Here is a 12592-nt window from a genome sequence, read left to right as displayed (position 1 = left end):
ATGAATTTGATCTTGGCATAGTGTACCTGAATTTTACTTCACAAATTTAGAGCAAAATTGCATCATTTGTTGAAATACCATATCGTATTGATACCCTTATTTTATACAACTTGCGTCCCCTTCTAATTTAGTGAATTTTTATTTCACTACTCAGTGGCAGAATTCAGAACTTTTCATGAGGGGGCCCGCTCTAGTCATACTACAGTGATTCCTTATATAATCAACCAAAATTTACCCACGAAAGGGGGGGGGGGGGCAAGGCTCCCTGGATCCACCTATGCTACTGTCATTCAAGATATCAGTGTTTTCATGTAAACCCGAATCATAATTTGTCATTTTACCTTATATTTTCTGTAAAAAACAATACATTATTATATTCTGGAACAGTTCAATTGTAAAAACTCTTAGAAGAATATCTTAATTTTCTAGAAAAAAAATATAGAAATTTTTAATTTGTAATCTTTTATTTAACACATTTATTAATTTGGTTATGCATGGAAAAGGTTTGAACATTTATTTTCATATTCGTTGATTAAAGTAAATTAACATTTCCAATAAAAAAAAAATTATTCAAGAAATTATTTACTAATTATTTTTGATAGTCCAATGGAATTTTCAAAAAAATTTCAATATGTAAAACATTTTGAAGAAAGAGATGAAAAACACATAAAAATTTCATGTTGCATTTTGACAATTTTTGATAGAATAAATGCAGCACAGAATGAAAAAAAAACCATTTTACTTACACAAGTAGTAGATAAGTTAACATATCAAATACTTGCTAACATTCTGTGGTGTCTGAGATCACCCTTTTTTTTGTTTTGGTTGGTGCTTGGTGTCAGATCATTCCTGGTCTTTGGTAAGGTTGTTGTGCCTGAAAGCATCCCTGATCTTTGGAAAGATTGGTGCATGGTGCCTGAGATCATCCCTGGCTATTTAGTTTGGTTGGTTGCATGGTGCCTGAAAACCTCTTAGGTCTTTGGTTGGGTTGGTGCTTTTTGCCCTAGTTCATGCCTGTTCTTTGTTTTGGTTGGTGCTCAGTGCTGGAGATCATCCCTGGTCTTTGGTTGAATTGGTGCTTGAGAACCTCTCAGGTCTTTGAATGGGTTGTTGCTGTATAATATTTTGTTGTCAGTGTAGACAATTTTCCGTCACTTTTTTTGGTTATGTGTTGTCTTTTTTCACCACATGGTTTGAGATTGGCCCTTTGGGGTTTTTTTGTGTACCTCTTGATCAAAATATCTGACAGTTTTGTTTGAATTTTGAAGATAGTAGTAGAAATACTATTAGAGATATGCTATTCCCAGATGTTCCAGGACATGGATACCTTCATGATTACACTGTGTGTGCTGCTTCCTTGAAAAAAGGTGAAAACAAGATGTCTCATGTTAAATTTTGTGAGGTAGGATATTTCTCGTGTTCCAGGGTGTTCTCAAATTACACCAGTTAATACTTCTGATTGATTTGTTCTGTGGTTTTACCTCATTGACAAAAATACAGAGAGACAAAAATAATAAATACTGTATACCTATACATCTTCGTAAGAACTCTGAAATAGATATGAAGAAGAAAGATTAGTTATTTGCATTTCCATAAAAGAAATCTACATGCCACGCTTCTTCTGTCACAACATAGCCATACTCTAGGGTAATGACTGAGGTTGCATCTACAACAAAAACAAATTTGTAAATTATTAGTGTTTGAGAATGTTGGTGTCACTTCCATCAAATGAGTCCATGACTGAAACATCCTCTCGGCTGCATCTGCAAAAACAAATCTGTAGTGTTGTGGAGAACGTTGGTGTCACTTTCATCAAACGGGCCCTTTAACAAGCTCATGGTAGAGTGATCTTGCTACTATTGTATAGTTCTGCGGAAACTCTGTGCTACCCTCCCTGGCATAGTACAACGGAGTCTATCCAACGTCTATGACTGTAACATCCCACTGCTGCAATCTGCGAAAAACAAAATAATAAAATTAATAATCTGTTGTTGAACTCTGAAATGAAATATAAATACATATACAACATTACACATATAAAAATAACATCAGTTAAACTTCAATTTCTTTTCTTTGAGCTAAATTTCAAAAATTAAATACATATTTTTTAATTTAACTTTGGTATTTTCCTTTTTTTTATGTAGCTCTTGTTGACCATTATACCGGACTGTTTTAACTATTAGAGGTATTGTATTTCTAGAAGTTCAAGGACATGCATACATTCTTGACTACACTGTGTGCTGCTTCAATGAAAAAAGGTGAAAATAAGATGTCGTGTTAAATTTTTATGAGCTAGGATATTTTTTGTGTTCCAGAGTGTTCTCTCTCAAATTACACCAGTTAATACTTCTGATTGATTTGTTCTATGGGTTTTAACTCATTGACAAAAATACACAAAATGAAAAAATAATAAATATTTTATACCTATGCATCTTTGTAAGAACTCTGAAATGGATATAAGAAGAAAGATTAGAAATTTGTCACTTCCATAAAAAAAATGGACATACAGAAATCTATATGCCACTCTTCTTCTGTCACAACATAGCCATACTCTAGGGTGTATGACTGAGGTTGCATCTACAACAAAAACAAATGTAAATTATTAGTGTTTGAGAATGTTGGTGTCACTTCCATCAAACGAGTCCATGACTGAAACATCCTCTCGGCTGCATCTGCAAAAACAAATCTGTAGTGTTGTGGAGAACGTTGGTGTCACTTTCATCAAACGGGCCCTTTAACAAGCTCATGGTAGAGTGATCTTGCTACTATTGTATAGTGCTGCGGAAACTCTGTGCTACCCTCCCTGGCCTAGTACAACGGAGTCTATCCAACGTCTATGACTGTAACATCCCACTGCTGCAATCTGGGAAAAACAAAATAATAGAATTAATAATCTGTTGTTGAACTCTGAAATGAAATATAAATACATATACAACATTACACATATAAAAATAAAATCAGTTAAACTTTAATTTCTTTTCTTTGGGGTAAATTTCAAAAATTAAATATATATCTTTTTTTAGATTAACTTTGGTATCTTCCTTTTTTGTGTAGCTCTTGTTGATCATTATACTGGACTGTTTATTAGAAATATTGTATTTCTAGATGTTCAAGGATATGCATACATTCCTGATTACAATGTGTGTGCTGCTTCAATCAAAAAAGGTGAAAATTAGATTTCTCATGTGTAAAATTTTGTGAGGTAGAATATTTCTTGTGTTCCAGGGTGTTCTCTCTCAAATTACACTGGTCAGTTAATACTTCTGATTGATTTGTTCTGTGGGTTTTAACTCATTGACAAAAATACACAAAAAGACAAAAATAATAAATATTGTATACCTATGCATCTTTGTAAGAACTCTGAAATGGATATAAGAAGAAAGATTAGTAATTTGTCACTTCCATAAAGAAAATAGACATACAGAAATCTATATGCCACTCTTCTTCTGTCACAACATAGCCAAACTCTAGGGTGTATGACTGAGGTTGCATCTACAACAAAAACAAATTTGTAAATTATTAGTGTTTGAGAATGTTGGTGTCACTTCCATCAAATGAGTCCATGACTGAAACATCCTCTCGGCTGCATCTGCAAAAACAAATCTGTAGTGTTGTGGAGAACGTTGGTGTCACTTTCATCAAACGGGCCCTTTAACAAGCTCATGGTAGAGTGATCTTGCTACTATTGTATAGTGCTGCGGAAACTCTGTGCTACCCTCCCTGGCCTAGTACAACGGAGTCTATCCAACGTCTATGACTGTAACATCCCACTGCTGCAATCTGGGAAAAACAAAATAATAGAATTAATAATCTGTTGTTGAACTCTGAAATGAAATATAAATACATATACAACATTACACATATAAAAATAAAATCAATTAAACTTTATTTTCTTTCCTTTGAAGTAAATTTCAAAATTAAATATTTCTTTTTTAACTTTTACTTTATTTTCCCACAAAATTTAGCTTTTTAAATGTTGTAAAAATACACAAATTATTAGTCTGTTTCTTTTGTTACCTTTTCTGATGTTGGACACAGACTTCTTTTTAATTGAGTTTTACTGTGCAAATTGCTGTGTTTGTTTTTTCTACATTGGCTCATAGAGGTATAGGTGTGGGTTGAGATCCCTCAAAACATGTTTAACCCATTGCATTTTTGCACCTGTCCCTTGTTAGAAGCCTCTGGACTTTGTTAGTCTCGTAGGTTTTTTAATTTCAGTTCATTTATATGTTTGAGTTTAGTATGACATCCACTTTCACTGACCTAGTGAACATTTTTGTGTAGGGGTCAGCTGAAGCCTGCCTCCAGATGCTGGATTTTCTTGCTGAGTTGAAGAGTCATTAGTTGATTCAGCTGTTTTCTGCTCTTTGGTTGGGTTGTTGTCTCAGACATAATTCTTTTGTATAAGATTTGTACTTTGCAAATAATTGCACTCAAGTGAGTAAAAAATTGAAGCAAAAACATTTGAGTTTTACCACTGAAATAATATTTTTTGTTGGCAAAACGGTTTTATTTTGACATTCTGTTCTTTTTATTATCTGACCAAGCTGAGCCACCATCTACTACAATGGTTCTTGTTGTATGCATACAGACCAAAATGAGGTTGAATTGAGGTTTTGGAAAAAATATGAAATCAGCAATGCTTTTCAGATCATTTTTACCAATTTAACTATAAAAATAACTGTTAATTACAAGTCATTTCTTCATTATTCCACTTTTATTAATATTTATAAAAAAGCCAAGTGCTGTTATTTTTCATCTAAATCATTGCAAATGCCTCTTTAAGTGATAAATTATCTAAATTTATTTTTTTTCAAGCGGAAGGTGGCTAAAATTCACAAGATAATGATAATTAAGTAATTTTTATAACAATTTGAAGCTCCTACCTAAGCTTAGGAATTTGATGGTTTCTTTAATGTTTTTTGAGTGAAAGTGACAAGCTCCAGGGGAGGATCCAGCCATTTTAAAAAGGGGGTTTCCAACCCAGAGTAAAAGGGGGGGGGGGTCAAACTATATGCTCCCATTCAAATGCATTGATAGGCCAAAAAAAGGGGGGTTCCCAACCCAGAGTAAAAGGGGGGGGTCCAAATATATGCTCCCTTTCAAATGCATTGATGGGCCAAAAAAAAGGGGGGTTCCAAATTCCAGACCCCCCCCCTGGATCCACCACTGAGCTCCTTGTGTAAAAGGCATATTCTATTGTGCAAACCATAAGCCTTGCTCTCAACAGTAAATTTGGTGAACTTTATCAAAAATGAAAGTCAAATCTTCTTATCACTAAGAAAAGGTTATACTGAGTTTTGTTCAAACTCATTTATACTCTGAAGAAACTAAAAAAAAAATCAGTCAAAGTCAATCAAATGTTTAGCATTAACAATGCATATAACATTTCAACGGAACTAACGTACATAAGGTTCTTTGTGACTCAAGAGGTGAAAGCCAATAAAACAACCAACAATGACGAAATGCTTTCCATGTCTCCAACAAAGTTGTCACTAGTCACTAGTGCCCTTCAACTTCAATTAACATTGTGTTTGTCTTAGTCAAAGTGCAGTGCTAGTGAAATTGTCTCAACAGAGTAGAAATGAGTAAAAAAAAAAATGTTTTTGAAGATATTTAAACATTTATAAAATTATATTTATTTCAAGATGTAGGACACACATTTGATATTTTAGTGTGCTGATAAGGGTCTCCATGCTGTGGTATTTTGTTAGAAGAATGGTATCCTACATCTTAGTCTTGGAATTTATTTTGAAAAATGAAAAAAAAAATCTTTTGTTGATGTAAGCATGGCAAAAGGCAAAACAATTTCAGTATTTCTTTTATCTTAGTTATCAATTATATATGTGAAGGTGATAGGACCTATATCGGGACTCAGGAATCGGGTGTTTTAAAGCACAGGATTTAGGGATTGACCCCTTCAGGATAAAGTTGGTTTTTTTTTAATTTCTTGATGTCAGGATCGAAATTTATATAAATTTCTGGAGCTCAGGATTTTGTGTTTTTAAGCCTGGGATTTTGGGATCAGGACCCCTCTTTAAGTTTTTAGAATTATTCCATGTGGTCACAGTTATCTCCCATTGATCAAACAACTCCATTTACTAACATTGTTAAATTTTGAAAAATGACCAGAGCAACTGAATTAATTCTAAAGACCATCCAGGTAGTGGCCATTTTCCTCAATGATAAGAGTGACATATTTCTCTTGTTGGGGAGTCGAGATTTCCATTATTTTTTTAAACCATAAATTGGCTTATTTAAAATTTGAAACCCCTCAATTTGAAAAGTTTTCCGTATGAAATTTTGTCGCTAAATGGTTAGGCATTGCACAAAACAGGCTCAAGCTATATATAAAAAAAATTAGTTTCACCCTGCAACATGCTCATGTGCTTAGGTCAGATATTGGTGTGTATCACTATGTAAGTTATTTGTTAGTCTGTTCATTTTATTCACAAATATTTTCGACTTTGGATGATTTACAAGTGCATGTATTGTATAAACATCAGACTATAGTTGAAGACCTCTAGATGTCTTTGGTGTTTTATTTTCATTTGGTCGCTACCTTGTTGGTGTATTTTTAGATGTCTTTTTTGGTTATTTATTTTCATTTGGGTGCTGCCTTGTTGGTGTATTTCTAGATGTCTTTGGTGCTTTATTTTCATTTGGTCGATGCCTTGTTGGTGTATACCCAACATCCCCCATTTATTATAATGATGCAAAATATTTAACCAACAAAAAGAATACTCACCAAGTACAATTAAAGATGAGGTTCTTACCATACTCTTTGGTAACCCCAAATATACTTAATACATTGCTTACTCTTCAAGGTCATTGGATACGTACGGTTCTTCTTTCTGCTCAGTTGTTTGGTCCCTACAAAATATCATTTTATTTTAATATATGAAAGGATTGAAACTCAAAAATGTATTGTTCATCATTTTTTTAATAAAATGTTTATTCAGTCTAAGACAGTCACATGTTTTCCTTGGTACATCTCCTTTAATCAATGCCATATTTCACCTCATTTCTAATATATTTATTGCAAGAAAGATAAAATTAAACACCACTATCATCCTATAAAACAAACCACAAAATTTTAACCAATAATTATACATACCTGAGTAATCATTTCCAATGCTGTAAAGCTTCATCATAAACTGATTGATGAAATGCAGCTGGCTGATTTTCTAATCATTGTAATGTTGACTATAGTCTGATTTTCGAATCATTGTAATGTTGACTCTAGTCTGATTTTCTAATCATTGTAATGTTGACTCTAGTCTGATTTTCGAATCATTGTAATGTTGACTCTAGTCTGATTTTCTAATCATTGTAATGTTGACTCTAGTCTGATTCTCTATATATAATCATTGTTATGTTGACTATACAGTCTAGGTGTCTGTAAGTCTTCACATTTCTCTGGTTCAACAGTTCATCAAAATAAGACTGTTGCATTTTGTGGATAATAGTCTTGTAAATTCGCTGAAAAACCAAATGTAATTAACTTTTATATAAAAAATGTATTCAGAAGGTATTGCCAACAAATTCAATTGGTAACACTGTCAGTCTCCTAGACATATACATGAATGTGTCCCCTTTCCTGTTGTTGTAGGTAGATACTATTTGGAAGCAATACCTGGTCAAGTTACATGGATTTTTCAACTTGAAATGCATGATATATTTGCAACAGGGGGTTATGCACCCACAATCAATCATGAATTTTACCATGGTTACAGAAGTTACAGTAACAGTTTGATGATGTTTATACAAGAGTAAAAGCTTGAAAACATAACAACTCTAGTTAATCAATAAACTTAAAGAAATGGGGTAAATTCATCATATTGTAATTTCACATGCAACATGAAAAAATAGTGAAATCATTCAATTCTCCAAAAGTAATTTTCTGGAACTTTTAAAATTTAAAATCCAACACAGATCACATTGAATCAATTAATTACCTCAAAATTCTTTCAAACATATTTCATGTCCCCTAATATTCTAATGAAAAAATACCCAGAGGTCTTTGTACAAGTAAAGATCAATTTAAACTGATTTTGCTTCAAATTCTAACCTATCGATCACACAACCATATATATAGGTTCAAATTCTAACCTATTGATCACATGACCATATAGGTATTACACAACAACAATCTACTCATTTCACACTTGAGTAACTGGCTGTGCAGAAAAATATCTAGCTGACAAAGGACATACTGCAAATAAATTATGTAACTGAACTTTACTCAGATCAATAACAAAAACGTGAAAATAGTGTTAATTAAACAATTGAGATTAAACCATGTACATAATATTTATTACCACCAAAACGGCTGTAAGTAAATCGAGGATCAAGGACAATATAATTAAGTTCTTCTACGTACTTTTTGAATTATAGATTTATCATCTTTATAAAATACAAATAGACTGCATCTACTATAAACTTGAAAACTGTAAACTTGAAATATAAGTCCATGTATCAGTAAAATACGAAAAAAGTAAAATAAATATTTTCAAAACTTTGCTATCGATAGTTGAGCAAAAAATATGCTATCTGCATTTTCAGTTGGTGCAACCTTTTCAAACATCACGATACTTGCTACAGCATCGACTCAGGCACTTGTTTTGTAGTAACCGGTGCATGCTCTAGTTTATTTATTTTTTTATTTATTCCGATGTCAATGAACACGATTGATTGATTGTTGGTTGCTTGGTGTCCAGTGGCAAATATTTCATGCATATTCAGGACGATCAATGAACACGGGGCCAACTTATTAAATTTCATCAGATAGTCTTCTGTATCATATCTCAATTTTTCGAAAGATTTCAAAAGTCGTGTTTCGATCCATATAATGAAAATAATCTGGGAAAATACCAAGGGGTAAATATCTACCTTGAGTATGTGTGGTATAAGAACAGTTTCACAGATCACATCACTGAAATCGTTTGCTTCTGTAAACTGTGTCCGTCTTTTTCGTTTGAAGACAAAGTGCTATTTGAAACACTTCGGCGGGAAGTTTTCCACTGGTCAACAATGAAGGGTCTAAACACTCCAAACCAATGAAAACTCACAAAATAAGACACACCCTCGGTATTAAAACTGCTCACAACCTTTTTTAACAATAAAATTTAGATCTCAAATCGAGCATAAAAAGGTGTGATAATACATTTGATATAAAAATGACTTGTAAAGATCTTTTTTATCCTAAAGACTCATGAAATTAAAAGACATTTTATACATAAACAGTTACAAATAATAAATAAGAAACAACACGAACTCCATTAAAAAAGTTACAATTAAATATGTATCATAACCTAGTTGTTCTTTATCACATAGATCACAATTTTTTACCAGATCCATCAATAGAACAAACACTACCAGCTTTAATTGACAACTTGTGACTTCCACATATAAATTTATTAATAGTATACAGCATTTCAGGTGGGGAAACAGAGAGATATCATATTTCTCAAAACCAAATTCAGTCTTACAATTCTATAATTAATACACTTAGGTGAGTTAAATATTTGTGCTTTCCAATTTTCAATAAATTTTTCATGAAGAAACTGTTTAACTTGTTCTCACAGAATAACATTTCTTTCCATAGTTTGGTTATTCCAACAATGATTATAACCACATTCAAGTAAAATTTCGTTGATACATGGTAACCATTTAGAGTGATACACATCACCTTCGTAAGGTAACTTGTCTATAATTTATAACATATCATATCGTGCGAATTAAAAAAAAAAAAAGTTCTCTTTTCCATTTAAAATAAGTTAATACAAATAGACATAGGTTCTCTACCAAGCTCGTCATAAATATTACAATTTAGAGTACATTTTTTTATCTTCAAAATATACTTGCAAAATTCTATTGCAAAGATTAAATAATTTCATTGTTTTCGTAACCCCACACTTGAGCACCATACAACAATATAGGTGCAACCATTGCATCAAATAATTGTAACAAAATATCAATTGGTAAACAAAGCCTTCTCGCTTTACACAATACATAGAGCATAGGCTTCCTGTTAGACTAGCCGAGCTTTATATTTTGAAAGTGTACCTTTTCTTTAAAAAAACTGTACCCAGATATTGAAAATCTTCTATAACAACTATTTGTTCATTATTATATAAAAACTGAGTATTCTCACACTGCCTTTTTTTGAAAGTATAATAACATTGGTCTTAGTTACATTGACTTTAAGTTTCCAGGTCTCACAATATAAAAACATCGCATTTAGACTTTAGTGCAGATTGCAATTCAGCTGCCAGATTCTGCAAAAATAACAGTATCATCTGCATATATACTAGTCAACAAAAGAAACGATAAACGACTTTAAAATAAAATTTTAGTTATCAAAAAGTATTTAAATTAAAACATAATGAGTTACACTATTTTCAAAAGCTTTCATTTGCAATGTATGCACATATGATAATGAAAATTAAAACCTTTCGGAGAGTACCTAAATTCCGTGTAAACGATCATTGGGTGCAAATTATTTTTGTGGAAAGTTTGACACAAAATCGTCACACAATTTTCTAAGTACCAAATAGAATTATCAAATTCGTTTAAAAATATTCATAATGCTAATCAAGTTATGTTCATGTTGTAACTAATTATATATAATGGGTTGAATTGAAAAAAAAATGGGTAAACAATGTGTTTATGAAATCTAAAAAATGCAAAAAAATAAATTGTTTTCGTCTCAAAACAATGTTTTAGATATGAAAACAACACACTGTAACCTTCAATATCATCATTATCAAACAGCAAGTGAGAAATAGTACATACATCATTAAGACCATCATAGGCATCTGATAAGAACTATGTCAGATCATTAAGAAAAAATGAAAATATTAAATGAGAGAGGTTTTCTCCTGGTCTGACTCCTACATTTGGATCAAAATATTCAGAGAAATTATTACCTTCTCTTATACATGATTTTGCATTTTCATACATATTCTGTACAGCAATAAGCATTTTACCATCAATATCATTTCGTAACTTGCCATAGTTAACTATGGCAAAAATTGTTACGAAATGGTATTGATGATAAAATGCTTATTGCTGTACAGAATCTACTAACCAAGTCAAATACTTTTTGAAAATCTACTAAAAGCATTTTATACGCAGTGAGAAAGTTAAGGAGTCATTGCCCTTTGTATTCATTTTTGAACAATTTTTCGTAATCTTTTACAAAATTCTTCTCCTCTGAAACTGACTTGACAAATTCAACCAAACTTGGTCACAGTCATCACAATGTGAAAAATTCAGTGTTTGCTTATATCTGTGAAATTAAAGCATGCAGAGCAAAAAAGTTTATCAGGTAACAATCTAACTGCCCTGAAATTTTCAGACGAGTCAGACCAAACGTTGTTGGGTTGCTGCCCCTAAATTGGTAATTTTAAGAAGATTGAGCAGTTTTTGGTTATTATCTTGAATATTATCATAGAAAGAGAGAAACTGTAAACTACAATAATGTTCAGCAAATTAAGATCTACAAATAACTCCACATGACCAAAATTGTCAATTGACCCCTTACACATGTTACAGAGTTATTGCCCTTTAACGTCTTTTTTTGACAATTTTTCGTAAGTTGTTTTCTTTTTCAAAAGTCTTCGCCTCTGAAACTAAAGACATTTTTTTCCAAACTTGGCCACACACATCATTATATTCTCTAGTTTTAAAATTTGTTCTATCGCCCGCCTACCAACAATAGCCGCCATAGCTAAAAATAGAACACAGGGATTAAATGCAGTTTTTGGCTTTTATCTCTGAAACTAAAGCAAAAGTAAAATGGTTGCAATAGGTCATGCAGCAATTGTAGACAAAATATCAGGTAAGCGACTCAGGCTCATTGGAGCCTCTATTGGAAACTTTGCATGAACCGAGTGAAAACAAAACATTAAACAGTATATCAGGCTCTTTCTATACTAATACTATAGCATAGCATACTTTCCTGCAATCTTGTATGATTAATTTGTATCAGTTATTTGTCTTAATCAGAGACATATAATATGTATATGTCTCTGATTAAGACAATATATGTCTCTGATTAAGATAAATAACTGATAAAAACAAGTTTGTCTTAATCTAAATAATAAAGCAACATGACATTAATTTTCAATTTAAATTGGTCAAAGGGAAGCAACTTTAGTTTTTAGATAGATATGAAATATGTCATAGTGATAACCAATTCAGTACAACCCCTTCATAACTGTTCGAGATAAATAATTGTTGCATATAAACAAGTATGAATATATTGTAAAACTAGTGTCATTGTTTCCAGAAATTGTTAGCTTTACTTGTCATTCTTAGTACCCATCCTAGTTTGAAAAAATAGTATTATGATCAAAGATATGAAACTATGAAAAAACTAAACTTATTTATAAAAAAAATGATAATTGTAATATAAACATGTTTTATGTTTTATGTTGTAAATACCCCTACATAACATATTTGTATTCATATGTTATATGTAAGGAATGAGAATGTGTTTGGTTGTAATTATGTCCCGTCAGGGGCCTTGTATAGATTGGAAAATAAGAAAATTTGAACTTTGATTCAAAACTGAGGTATGTGAAGA

The sequence above is a fragment of the Mytilus trossulus genome, chromosome 1, assembly GCF_036588685.1.
Source record: "Mytilus trossulus isolate FHL-02 chromosome 1, PNRI_Mtr1.1.1.hap1, whole genome shotgun sequence".
NCBI lineage: Eukaryota > Metazoa > Mollusca > Bivalvia > Mytilida > Mytilidae > Mytilus > Mytilus trossulus.
Note: the sequence above shows the minus strand (reverse complement) of the source record.